The sequence below is a fragment of the Apodemus sylvaticus genome, chromosome 22 (assembly GCF_947179515.1).
Source record: "Apodemus sylvaticus chromosome 22, mApoSyl1.1, whole genome shotgun sequence".
In the NCBI taxonomy this organism is placed as follows: Eukaryota; Metazoa; Chordata; class Mammalia; order Rodentia; family Muridae; genus Apodemus; species Apodemus sylvaticus.
Genome location: NC_067493.1, coordinates 7032074 through 7047136, shown reverse-complemented (window position 1 = coordinate 7047136; position 15063 = coordinate 7032074). Strand labels below are relative to the sequence as shown.

Here is a 15063-nt window from a genome sequence, read left to right as displayed (position 1 = left end):
CTTAATTTGAAAACCCAGAATAGCAATCAATATCCATCCCTTGTCAGATTGACACATACTTGTATCTTCATACTTCAACATGAAAACAATAACCAAGTAATAATGATTCCTAACATGATGAAATTTACTTTCATACAACTGCAAATCCATTTGTTTACCTGGATGGAATCTTGCCATAATGTAACCATTCCTTTAATACCAATGAATATCCTTGATCACAGGATTTAACTTCATTCAATTTCCTGATGAAGCCTTATGTTTTGAACTTCCCACTTAATTCATGATTGTATTCATTAGGTTTATCTCTAGAACAGAGAATTAGGAGACTTCTCACTTGTGAATATACTTTTCCACATTGATTACATTAATAAGGTTTCTGTCTGTTATGTGTTCTTTTATGTCTTTGGAGCTTACTCTGAAATGAAAAAGCTTTACCTCATTGATTACATTCATAAGGTTTCTCTCCAGTATGTGTCATTTTATGTCTTTTGAAATCACCGTGATATGAAAATGCTTTACCACATTGATTACATTCATAAGGTTTCTCTCCAGTATGTATTCTTTTATGTCTTTTGAGATCACAGTGATATGAAAATGCTTTACCACATTGATTACATTCATAAGGTTTCTCTCCAGTATGTGTTCTTTTATGTCTCTGGAAATTACTCTGAAAAGAAAAGGCTTTACTACATTGATTACATTCATAAGGTTTCTCTCCAGTATGTGTTCTTTTATGATATTGGAGATTACTGTGCTGTGCAAAAGCTTTACCACATTGATTGCATTCATAAGGTTTCTCTCCAGTATGTGTTCTTTTATGATATTGGAAAGAACTTTGCTGTGCAAAGGCTTTACCACATTGACTACATTTATACGGTTTCTCTCCAGTATGTATTCTTTTATGACATTGGAGATTACTCAGTATTGCAAAGGTTTTACCACATTGATTACATTCAAAAGGTTTCTCGCCATTATGTGTCATTTTATGTCTTTGGAGATGACTGGGTCTTCCAAAAGCTTTACCACATTCATCGCATTCATAAGGTTTCTCTCCAGTATGTGTCCTTTTATGATATTGTAAAGTACTGTGCTGTGCAAAGGATTTTCCACATTGACTACATTTGTAAGGTTTCTCTCCGGTATGTATTATTTTATGAGACTGGAGATAACTCAGTCTTGCAAAGTCTTTACCGCATTGACTACATTTATAAGGTTTCTCTCCACTATGTGTTCTTTTATGACATTGAAGATTACTCAGTCTTGCAAAAGTTTTACCACATTGATTACATTCATATGGTTTCTCTCCACTGTGACTTCTTACATGCCTACAATGATAATTAGCACATGAGAAACTTTTACCATATTCATTACTCTGACCAATCATGTAATCAATATGGATTATGTTTACAATTTGGTCTAATGGTAAAGAATCACCAGATCTTAAGGTTTATTGCACTTTGCATGTTCATGGTGTTCTCCCTCATAATGAGTTGTTCAAGACACCTGTGTTGGTTATTACATGGCTCATATTTATAACACCCTCATTTTATATGGGATTTTTTTATAATATATTTTTAGCTATCTGAAGAAAGTTGAACAACTCTGATGTTTATAACAGTGATTGTATTCATAATTTTTCCGGTAGTGTGAATTACAACACACTACCAGGATGCATAGAAAAAAAATTAAATTCCTACTACCCATAAAGATTTTCTACCCTGTGAGTTTGGACATGTTCTCTGCAAAACTAGAAAACCAATTAATTGCAAATGTCTATCAAATTCCTAATTTCTCTCAAAAGCAGAATACTACATATCTTCTCATTGTTTTAGAACAAAGACTTTATGTTTCTTCTTTCAATAACTCTATACTCCCATGATTTTTATCCATTGTGAAACATGACACATAATATACCTAATAAAAAAGAATGACAAATGAAATGTTTACACATTGCATTCACACTGTTTAAATTTTGTTTCTCATAACATGTACAATATAGATTAATGATTCTCCACAACAACATTCTTGATTCTCATAAATGCCCTCTCACCAAACTTAACCATTTTACTGCAAGAATATGTGTATCTCAAATTTACTATGGTCTATCTGGCCTAGTTCTTTCAATATTTTGGATATAAATTTATCAGTATTCAATGTGCAATATCTAAGTACTAATATACAGATGTGTAGTTCCACAGACTATCTCTAATGGAGCTACATATCAATGGATACACATATCACATAACAGCTCTTGAGGTACATGGTTTTATAAAAATATTATAATCATACCTACACTTAAAGGACTGTTATTTTATACTCTTTCTTTTTGGTTGAGAGTCCAGAAGATATTAAAATTTCCTCAGATGTAAATTTGTATTAGCTTTCATAAGAAAATTACCTTTCATGTCTTCTTCTACTTTGACAATGTTCTTCAAGATGATGGTCTTTATTATATCCTAAAATACAATACAAGAAAATGAATGTTTCTGTGAATGTTCACTGCACTGTGAAAGTTACCATGAAAATTCAGTGAAAGTGAATTATTCAGGTCAATCTACATTATTTGCAATTAAAATAATTGAAGATCATCAATAACCTAGAAACATTTGTTTTCTTTAGGAAAAAAATAACAGTCTTACCTATACTTTTGAGATTCAGGTAGGTTTCCATCATCACATCTTTGTAGAGATTCTTCTGGGAAGGATCCAGCAAATTCCACTCTTCCTCAGTGAAGTTCACATGCACATCATCAAAAGTCACTGCATCCTAAATAACCCATACATGTGTATAACACAAAGCATGATACTAACATCACTGTAAAGGAAATATATGATTCCTCAAAAACATTCATATAATTTTTGCTCTTGATCCACTTATTTGCTGTCTTAGAAGTTATCATCACAGTGTCATTTTAGAAGGACCTTGAATTATAAGATTTACCTGTATTACTTTTGAACTTGTTGAATTGGATACAACCTTGCCAGAGAAATGCCAATTGAGAGGGATAGGCAGGGGAAACAGATCCACAATACTGATCACACATTTGCAAAAATTGTAGGAACAATTACTAACTACAAACATGATGGGCAAGTTGGGTTTATTTGCTCATGTCTTTAATTAAAGAGGTACAAAATGGTGTATGTAATTAAGTTGGATGCCAGCATGTCTGTGGACCGCGTTACAGGACAGATTAAGTTATGTATCCAGGCCTTCATTTCCCTGCAACAATCAACCAAGGAAACAAAAATGATAGAGAACATGCTATTCTTTGCTTAAGCTCCTACAAAGAATTGTACATTCACTGAAGTTCTTTATTCATTTTGCAGCAACCTGAAGTACAACAGTTTAAACTGCAACATTAAAAAAAAATTACTAAAAGTGTATACATGTTTAAACAGTTACAAATAGACAGATGAAAATACTAGCAGTGTAAATGTTGATCATAAATAAGCAATGTAGGGCAGGAGAGAGAGCTCAGCAGTGGAAAGCTCTCATTGATCTTCTACATAATGGGGGTTAATTTCTATCATATGCATGGATATCAACAACTATCCATTACTTCAAGATCAGGAGTTATGTGGACATCTTCTGACAACAGTAAAGATGAGGAATTCATGATACTCGTATTCATGCACACTCCTATTCATTCAAAATTTCCAGAACAACCACAAGAGTGAGGAAGAACATTATACATAAATACAAATGCAAATAGCATACATCGTTTGTATTAAGGCCCCCTGGCACACAAGTAGCAGAATTTAAGGGAAGTCTTCATGGAGGTTCTCCAACAACTGGAGCAGGGACTGTCCCTAAAACTGCTGCCTATCTCTGGGATCCAATGACACTGAAGCCTCAGGTAGTACCGATGTCATGAACATATGCCATCTTGAGAAACAGAATATAACTTATATATTTGGCAGCATTTCAAAATTAAAGGTGTGGATGAAGAGCTGCACAAATGCATATACTTATTGTGCAAGCCACCTGGATTATGTGGTTTCTACATTGACTCTCAAGACAGAAAGAGCTTCACAGAGAAAATTTGTATTGAAAATGAAAACAAAAGGAATACAATTACAAATATTAAACCAACAGGATTGCAAAATAGCTTAGCATTGAATAACAAATGTGTCTACATCATCTTATGTGATTTAGGGACAGAGTCCAAATGATGACTGTTTGAGAGCATGAGAAGAAACCTGAAGGATCAGTTTCAATTACAGCACAGTGGAAACACAGAATAAAATCTGTCCTTTCCTAAAAAAGCAGGTACACACCTGGAGCAGAGACTGAGAAAATGCCCAATGAAACTGGTCCAACTGGAGACGCAATTTTATGTGCAAGCTCCAATGCACGATATTATTATATATATATATATATATATATATATATATATATATATATATATATATATATATATATATATTCTGTTATGCTCCCAGACAGGAGCCTTGCATACGTGTCCAATGAGAGGCTTCACCCAGCAGCTGACTGAAATGGCTGCCGAGAACCGCAGTATAACATGGGATAGAACTTGGAGATTCCCTAGAAAGACTTGGGGAAGTATTGAATGTCCTGAAGATGGTCAGAATTCCACAGGTTGTCTAGCAGACTAAACTAACCTTTAACGTTGGGGATATTGAGAGACTGAGTCATCAACCAAATAGCAGACACTGACTGGAATAAGGCCCCTAGCACATAAATAGCAGAAGTACAGATTAATATCCATGACTGTCCTCCAACAACTGGAACAGGGGCTGTCCCTAAAGCCTATCTTTGATAACTGTTCCTTTTACTGTACTCCAATGTCTGGCCTCAGTGGGAGAGGATGAACTTAACCCAGCAGAAACTTGAAGCCCCACAGTGTGGGGGGATATCCAGGGGACACAATCAATTCCATTCTGACCCTGAATGCTATAGGCTCAGGTTCATCCTGTGATAAACATGCATTCAGTCTACAGTGATCCTAATAGTATTCAGGAGCTCCTACATGGTTCAATTGTCTCAAGGCAATATCTGGAAAATTAAATCATTTAAAATCAGAAAGGAAGTCAAATCCAAGGTGTCCTGTCACAGCAGGTCCTCAAAAATTAAAACATGCAAGAGTTTTGATACAAAAGAGGTTGTTTTGTCGAAAGGAAAGGAGTGAGAACCTGGGGAAGGGATAGAGGTACACAAGAGGACCTGCAGACTGGAAAACACATAGGGAGCAGAGAGAGCATGATGAGAGTAGAGAAAGACTTTAGAGGGGGCGTGTGTAGAGAACAGAAACAAAGAACATATATAGAGAGCAGCTGAAGCTAGTGCTCTATGTATATAAAGCACACCGGACAACATCAGCAGTTGATGGAGGCAGGTAATGATTTAAGCAGGTGCTAAGTCCCTGAGAGCAGGCCATTGAAATTGCCTGCACATGGAAAACTACAGAGGCTAGGTTCACACACCGAACAGGGAAAGGAATGTAAATAGAATAAATGAACTTATTGGTCAAAAAATATTTGGACGCTAAAAGATTCCTGGCACTAAATAACCAGGAACACTGTAACATATCAAAAGCAAAAACTATGATTGACTATAATAGAAGATGAATATCAGCTCAAAGGACAAGGAAGTCGTTTCAATGAAATCCTAAAAGAATAATTTCTAAACTAAAACTTTGATTCCTATTAAGGTACAAGACGCATCCAAAATACCAAATAGATTGGAACAAAAAAAGGTCCCCTTTCCACACAATATTCAAAACACTATACATGTAAAGAAATAGGAATAGTACAAAAAAACAAAACAAAGAATAGTCACATGTTAAAATCAACCTCGTAGATTCATATCAGCCCTCTCAGTGTGTAGTGTAAAACACAAAATGTTTTGGAAACATGCTGCGGAATAAAAAAAAAAAAAGCAGCCATGCTATTTCTAAAAGCAAACCAATGGTCCAAATGATTTGGGAAGGTTCAGCCCTAATAGGGAAGATATTCTGAGGTCACCAACTGATTGAAAAAGATAGAAGCACCACTAGAAACCTCACACATAGTCATATCTAGCTAATGTTTCCCATCCAACCCCTGATAGGACCCTCCACCCCAGCACCCACTGTTCAACCACCTGTTCCTCCCCATTGTGGGCAGATCTCCTGTGCTTACCATTTCTCGATTTCAGGGTTTCCCTGAGGTCTCCTCACAGCACAGCACGGAACAGCAGATTGCAGAGCAGGAAACAGTGAACTATTCTGGCCTGCACAGCCACAGGGAATTTGCAGCAAGGTTCCGGGAAGATCCCGCCTCTTTCTTTGATTGGCAGGTCTGGCTGGAGATCTGGATTGGGCAGTAAGCCTTACCACTCCTCAAGGTTAAAGTGTGCTTCTCGTCCAGGACCAAACTTTTTTCCCAGACCTTAGGAGTTGTTTGCACTTCCTTAGCATTTGTGCCTGCCTTGCACGAGGTATTTCACACCAACCAGCCCTATGGGAGGACCCACAATTCCAACTCAGGCTACTCAGTGGCCTGCTTCTCCCCTTGTGAGCAATGACTCTGCACTTAACAGGACCTAAATTCAGACCTTTTCTGAGCTTTCCTCACTGCAGTTGCCTTCCTCTTCCTGTAATCAAGGTGAATAGCTTGCATAGCCCATTCCTCAGGTGCAGTGAAGGAATCAATCTGACCCACAAGTGGAAGGGTGCCCAGGCTATTAACTTTAAAGAGTGAATTTCGGAAACAGGAGTTTTGTTGTATGATTTCATGCTGGGTTCAGAGAAATTGAAAATCCTTTTCAGCAGAAGATAAGTCCTTGATTTTCAAGTTTCCTTTGGAAAACAGCCATTATTGGAAGAAGAGAACAACTATCTCTGAGACATTATAATAAATCTCCTTTCTACATACACAGAAAAATTCACTCTCTATATGAGATATGTTGACCTAGAAAACCTGTGTTAACACAATTGTGGTTTTTGTCCCCACCTTGCCATTGAAAAAGATGTGCTGACTATCAATAGTTTTCCACAGTGTTTGTCATCTGTTTCCTGGTTTACTCCCCTGTTTTATTCATATGTATCATCTAGTAGAAGGGAATCGTATGAAATCACATAGCAAACACATGTTTCCTAAAATCCCTCTTTAATGTTAAGAGCCTGGGCTCTTACCTGGGCTCCTTCTACTGATGAGTCATCTTTATGCCTCCACTGCAATTTAAGTAACAGGTTATCCACTTTGATTTCAAGAAGAAGGAGATGTGCTGTGAAGAATTCTCAAGAAAGCTATGAAGTCAGGTCATGATGAGTGCAGGATCAATGGCCACAAAAGGGAGGGGCAAGCAGGTGAACACCCTCAGTTGAAATGGTGTGTTCTCCTCCAGTGCTGAGGGGGTGAAGATGGATGAGGTTCTTGGAGGACAGGCACAAATATATCCTGAGTCCTGAGGAAAGGGATTTTATAGAGACATCCCAGTTGTGAGTGTGTGTTCAAAATTTTTTCACATCCTAAAAATTGTCTGCCTATGGGTTTTGAATTTGATTTGATCTATTACAGAAGGAAAATTATTTGATGGTGGCTGATCAAGACCCTGATATTTATGTATAGCAGAATGTATTTAAGAGTTATTTTTCTGCTATGTGACCATCAGAAGTTAATATATGCAATTTTACAGTCTCTCTCTCTCTCTCTCTCTCTATATATATATATATATATATATATATATATATATATATATATATATGCAAATATTTACACACACATCAATATATACAGGCAAATATATACACACACCAATATATGTTGCATATATATGCAAATATATACACATTCTGTAAGAATTAATGTGTGCGTGAGTTCCACCTGCTGGTTGGTCCTTGTTACTGCGGGCTGTATCCTTTCCATCCAGGGCTCAGTGGTGCCACATTCGTTTTCTGTGCGCGCCACCTGCTGGTTGGTTGTGTTATTACAAGCTGAGTATTTTCATGGGTGTGGCTGAATTTTGTTTCTGGTTGGGCCTTTATCTGTTCCCTGATTCTACACAGTGTCACATCCTTCTGGGAACGAGGCCTTGATTTTGTATCTGTGGCAGGTGTCAGTGAGTAAAGACATATCTGGGAGCTGTGGCTATGGCAGGACCTGGGAGGAATCCTGAAACTCAGTGTGAAATACGTGAATATCGGCTGATCATCAATTAGGTATTGATTATCAATCAATTGATTATTGGTTATTGATCAATGATCTTTGACTAGGTATTGATTATCAATTGGTCCATTGTTGGTTATTGATCAATCATCAATTCACTTCTTGCCCCTTGCTCACCGTCATACCCCAGCCTCACACACATGCTCACACACACCACATACATTTAGTAAAAGCTAGTAATATATGCAAATTTATTCAAATTAAATGATTCATGCAAATTCATTAATTTATCCTGGGCTCAGGACAGTAGAGAGACGCCCACCACTCTGGTTCTTTTCTTATGGGTGTGCACCACTTCCTGGTTATTTCTCATGTCTGCCTGATGTAAAGAAAAAATGGATTGTGTTTGGGGAGAAGTCTTTCTCATGAGTGCCACTTTCTGGTTGTTTCTTGTATCTGTAATAGACAGGGAAGGTTTTATTTGTATTTTTGTGTGCTGCATTTGTGTTTCTCTGAGCAAGTTGACTTTGAAAAAGTGAGGTTAAAGGTGTAATGTTGACTAGCGACTTTGATGAGGTGACTTGATGAAGTGATTTTGACTTGATGGACATAATAATGTGAGACAGTCTACGTCTGCCATATTTTCCAGGTTCCCTTCACTACAGAAGAGGCCAGGGAGCTGGTTCCTCGCCCCACCTTGGGGTCCCCCCCCCAATATGCTTGCTTTCCCCTAACTCACACAGACTGGGATTGCAACACCATTGAAGGTAAGAGGAGGCCTTTTGTCCACTGTCCATCTCTGCTGGCAGGTCTCACGGTGGCCACAAGATGGCTCACAAATTAGTCCAGAGTGAATAATATTAGGCAGAGAGAAAATAAAAGCCCTACAGTTATTTTTATACAGGGTCATGGAGACATGTTTGACAATACACACCCATGGACCCTGAATCATCAGAAGCAAAGGCACAGTGGCTTGAGCTTTTGTCAATCAGGGAACACCAGCTATGAAGACAAAGCCCCAGAGGGTGGAGTAGTTAGGAAAGAGTTGTCTGAGATTTAAGGACAGTGACAAAGAGAGTATTTAATGGAGGACAGACTGCAGAGGAGACGCAGATGGGAGGACAGAAGCAACAGACTGGAGACCTGGGAAAGATCCTGTTGTCAGCCAAGGCCAAATCAGAAGACCATAAGTGATGCTTAAAAAGGAGATAAGGGGGCCCTGAGAATCAAAAGTGCCCCCACCACAAGACCAGGGTTACCCTAAAAGTAAAATGGAAACCCATCATCTTTTGTTGATAAAGTTCAACACTATATTGTACTAAAACCTACAAATAGAGTCTCTTCTTCAGTTTATAAATGACTTTCCAGAGGCTACATAAGAAAACAAAATGGAGGACCTCTTAGATGCCTTAAAATTGAGGCTATTTAAGCCTCTGCAAAGAAAAAAAGCCTTACTCTGCCAACTTCAGGTGACCTTTGTAGACCTGTTGACTGCATACTCAGACCAGGGGTCCTGGCATTAGCCAATGGCCAATGTGTAACCAATTGGCACAAGCTAACAACCACTCTATTTACACCTCACTCACAATGGCTTCTGGGTAAAAATGATACCAGATGGACTCATGCCGGCCTCTCTTCTTGAATCCCCCCAGAGTATCTCCTCAGCTGCCCTGCTGTTGGACCCTGACCTTGCTGGATGGGCCTCTTTATGACTGCTCAAATAGAAGTAGGGGTATCAGGGTTCACCAATGGCAACTGCCTCATTCAGGATGGACAGAGGTACGCTGGGGCAGCGGTGGTGTCAAATACCGAGATCACATGTGGAGGACCACACCTGGCAGGAATGTCAGCCCAGGAAGCTGAACTGGCAGCTCTGAAAATGTCATTAGAGCTGAGAAAAGACAAGACACAAATGTCTGGTGTGCTATTGTTACCTCTCATACCCATGGGGCCATTTGTAAAGAGAGGACTGATCTGATGGGGAAGGACTAAATTGCACCCCAGAGAGCAACAAGAAAGTCCAGTGGGTGGGCCCTAGAAATTGGGTTCCTCATGTCCTTGATTGCACCAGACCCAGGAGTCCCCACACTCTGATGAGACAAAATATATGATCTGAGCCAAAAACCTGTTGATGTCTCAGTGTTGTAAGAGATGAGGGAGGACAGCTAACTGACTACAAACTAATGTTTGAGAGAAAATGGGTCTACACAGAAAAAAGGGAAGAAATCAGAGACTTTCTAGAGTTCATTGGAAACGAATATGCAACATGCACAATCTCATGGAACACAAAGAAAATGAAAGTGGAGCTAAGAAGAAAGTTCACAACACAAAATGCCTACATGAAAAAATTGGAGAACTCCCATGCTGGCAATTTAACAGCATGTTTTAAAGGTTACAACAAAAAGAAGTGAGGGAGCAAAGAAAACGAGGAGGAGGCATCAAGAAATTTTCAAGTTGGGGGATGAAATTGATAAAATAGAAAGAGAACTATTCAGAGAATTAATGAAACATGGAGTTGGTCTTTTGATCCTTTTATTAGACAAGATAAACAAACCCCTATTAAAAGATAAAGAATATACAAATTAATGAAATCTAAAATGAAATGGGAGATTAATTAACAGGTAATGAAGGAATCCAGAGAGTCGTAAAGACATAGTTTAAAAAGGGTGCACTCCACCAACTTGGAAATTCTAAAAGAAATAGCTAACTTCCTCAATAGATTCCACATCCCAAAATTAAACTAGAGAAAAACAACATAAACTGACATAAACATGAAGGAAAACAGACTTCATTAAAAATATGTCCCCAATGTGAGCCTACGTCTATGAGTTTTAGGGTAGAAATCTACCAGACTTTCAAAGAGGATTTAACAAGAATTCAGTGTATTTAACAATATAGAAACAAAATAATTATTAGTCAATTAATTTTCTGAACCCCTGATTACTCATATATCCAGTCAGGAAAGACTGAGCAATTAAAGAGAATTACAGACGAATTATCCCTAAAACCACAGATTCAAAAATACTTAAAAGAAAAAACAAATAAAATAAAATATGAAACACATCAAAAGATCGTCCTCCATTAACAATGAAGAAGGCTTCATTCTAGAAAAAGTGATGGATCAACAAAATGGGACTAAAGTAAGAAAAACCAAGAATTGATCATCTCATGAGGTAATGTAAAATTCTCTGACAATATTCAACACCACTTCAGGATAAAATTCTCAGAGTTCTGGTGCTTACTGGGGCTGGAAAATGGCTCCTTCTATTCCATTCAATATTTCAAATACATCACGGCCTAATCTTGGCTTTCCTGGAACTTGCTTAGAGATCTACCTTGATCTCAAAGATCTGCATGACTCTGTCTCGTGAATGGTGGGTTAAAAAGCATGTAACACCATGCCTGGAACTAAGCTTTTCTGTTTATATTTTAAATTCAGAACCCAGAATCCAACTCCATCTCTTGGCAATTTGACACATAATTGTATCTTCTTGTGTCTACATCAAAACAGTATCCAGGTAATAATAATTCATAACATGATACAGTTCTCTTTCATAAAACTGCAAACCCATATGTTTAGCTGAATGTAATCTTGTCCTAATGTAAACATTCCTTTAATGCCATTGAATATCCTTGATCAGACGATTAAACTTCATTCAACTTCCTGATGATGCCTTGTATTTTGAACCTTTCTTTTTTTATTATTCCTTTCTTAGTTTCTATGTTTGTTAAAAATTTTCATGCCAAATTCTATGCAGTGATTTTCGTGACTTACTTTGTCAATACAATTAATGTAAACATCTTTACCGTAACCTCAAGGAAACTCTTCAGACGAGGGCAGCAAATTTCTTTGCAAAAGCATAAAAAAAAAAAAAATCTCCAGAATGGAAATAATCCCAAGCACCCATGTCTATCATATCCTACAATGATACCCTCCTAACTCCCACTCAATTTTGATCATATTCATTAAGTTTCTCTCCGGCACACAGAATTTGGAGACTTATCCCTGGTGAAAACACTTTACCACATTGATTACACTTATAAGTTTTCTGTCCGGTGTGTGTTCTTTTATGATACTGGAGATGACTGGGTCTTGTAAAGGCTTTACCACATTGATTACATTCATAAAGTTTCTCTCCAGTATGTGTTCTTTTATGATATTGGAGATACCTGTGACATGCAAAGGCTTTACCACATTGATTACATTAATAAGGTTTCTCTCCAGTATGTGTTTTTTTAAGTCTTTTGAGAACACTGTGACATGCAAAGGCTTTACCACATTGATCGCATTCATAAGGTTTCTCTCCAGTATGTGTCATTTTATGTCTTTGGAGATGACTGGGTCTTGCAAAGACTTTACCACATTGATTACATTCATATGGTTTGTCTCCAGTATGTGTTCTTTTATGATATTGGAGAGTACCGCGCTGTGCAAAGGCCTTACCACATTGATTACATTTATAAGGTTTCTCTCCAGTATGTGTATTTTTATGATATTGGAGACCACTGTGACATGCAAATGCTTTACCACATTGATTACATTCATAAGGTTTCTCTCCAGTATGTGTTCTTTTATGATATTGGAGATGACTGTGCTGTGCAAAGGCTTTACCACATTGATTGCACTCATAAGGTTTCTCTCCAGTATGTGTTCTTTTATGATATTGGAGATGACTGGGTCTTGCACAGACTTTACCACATTGATTACATTCATATGGTTTCTCTCCAGTATGTGTCCTTTTATGATATTGGAGATAACTGTGACATGCAAATGCTTTACCACACTGATTACATTTATAAGGTTTCTCTCCAGTATGTGTTTTTTTATGTCTTTTGAGAAAACTGTGATGTACAAAGGCTTTACCACATTGATTACATTCATAAGATTTCTCGCAAGTATGTGTTCTTTTATGTCTTTGGAGATGACTGGGTCTTGCAAAGGCTTTACAACATTGATTACATTCATATGGTTTCTCTCCAGTATGTGTTCTTTTATGATATTGAAGATGACTGGATCTTGCAAAGACTTTACATTCATATGGTTTCTCTCCACTATGACTTCTTAAAGGCCTGCAACTATAATTAGCACATGTGAAATCTTTACTATATTAATTACTCTTATGAATCATGTAATCAGTTCGAATTATGCTTACAATTTGGTATATGGTAGACAAGCATCAGATCCTAAGGTTTTAGCCCTTTGCATGTTTATGGTATTCTCCCTCATCATGAGTTGTTCAAGTCACTTGTGATCGTTATTACATGGCTCACATTTATAACATTCTCTTTATATAAGGGATTTTTATATAATATATTTCAGCTATCTGAAGAAAGATTGAACAACTCTCATCTTTGCAACACTAATTACATTCATAATTTTCCCTATAGAGTGAATTGCAACACATTTTACTGTGAACCAGGATACACAGAAAAATTTCCAAATTCCTAGTACCCATAAAGATTTTCTACACTATGAGTTTGGGGATATTTCCCGTAAAACTATAAAATCACTTAGTTGCAAATGTACATCATATTCCTAATGTCTATCAAAGGCAGAATGCTATATACCTTCTCATTGTTCTAGAACAAAAAAAAATGTGTTGCATCCTTCAATATCCCTATAATCTTACTATGCTTACTATGCTTATTAGGATGTTTTGGATATAATTTTTTCTCTATTCAATATACAATTTCTAAGTACTATGAGACTATACAGATTGACAGGTGCATAGCATAGTTCTAAAGGAGCTACATATCAAATGGATACACTAACCAGATATCAGATCTTATGGTATATATATATGGTTTTGTCAGAATATTATAATTGGAGCTACTCTTATAGGACTGTTATTTTACACTCTTGCTTTTCAATGGAGACTCCAGAACATGTGGACACTTCCTCAGAGGCAAAGTTGTATCATCTTGCACATAAAAATTACCTTTCATGTCTTCTACTAATTTGACAATTTTCTTCAAGATGATGGTCTCCCCGATAATAGCCTAAAACACAGTACCAGAAAATCAATGATATACAATTGGAAATTAGGCAAAATTCAAAGTACTGTGAATTAAATCACTGCATTATGAATGTTACAATTAAAATTCAGTAAAACAGAATTATTCAGCCCAATCTTCATTATTCACAATTAAAATAATAGAAGATCATCAATAACCAAGAAACATTTCTTTCCTTTAGAAAAAAAATAATAGTCTTACCTATAGCTTCGAGGTTCAGGTAGGTTTCCAACATCACATCTTTGTAGAGATTTTTCTGGGAAGGATCCAGCAAATTCCACTCTTCCCCAGTGAAGTTCACATGTACATCATCAAAAGTCACGGCATCCTAAATATCCCATACGTGTGTATAACACAAAGGATCATATTAACATCACTGTAAAGGAAATATATGCTTCCTCAAAAACATATACATATAATTTTTGCACATGATGCACTTATATTTTGACTCAGAATTTATAATCACTGTGTCATTTTAGAGGGATCTTGATTTATAAGATTTAGGTGTGTCAATTTTGAACATGTTGAATAGGCTACAGCCTTGCCAGAGAAATGCCAATTGAGAGGTTGATGCAGGGGAAATAGATCCACAATACTGAGCACATATCTGAAAAATTGTATGAACGATTACTAACTACAAAACTCATGGGCAAGCTGGGTGTATTTGCTCATGACTTTAATCACAGAGTTACACGCAGGTATATGTCATTTAGCTTGATGGCAGCATGGCCTATGTAATGTGTTCTAGGAGACCAAAAGTTATATATTAAGAACATCAACACTCTACCAAAATCAACCAAGGAAACAAAAATGATAGAGAACTCACAATTCTTTACTAAAAGTTCCTACAACGAATCATACATTCATTTCAGAATTGTGTTAATGTTGCAGGAACATAAAGTGCAACAGTTTAAACTATAACATTAATAAAATTTTACTA

General features: G+C 36.9%; 1 pseudogene; it reads right to left on the bottom strand.

Moving 5' to 3' along the window:
- Positions 1-385: 385 nt before the first annotated feature.
- Positions 386-14439, bottom strand: LOC127673245 (zinc finger protein 431-like; annotated as a pseudogene).
- Positions 14440-15063: the final 624 nt, after the last annotated feature.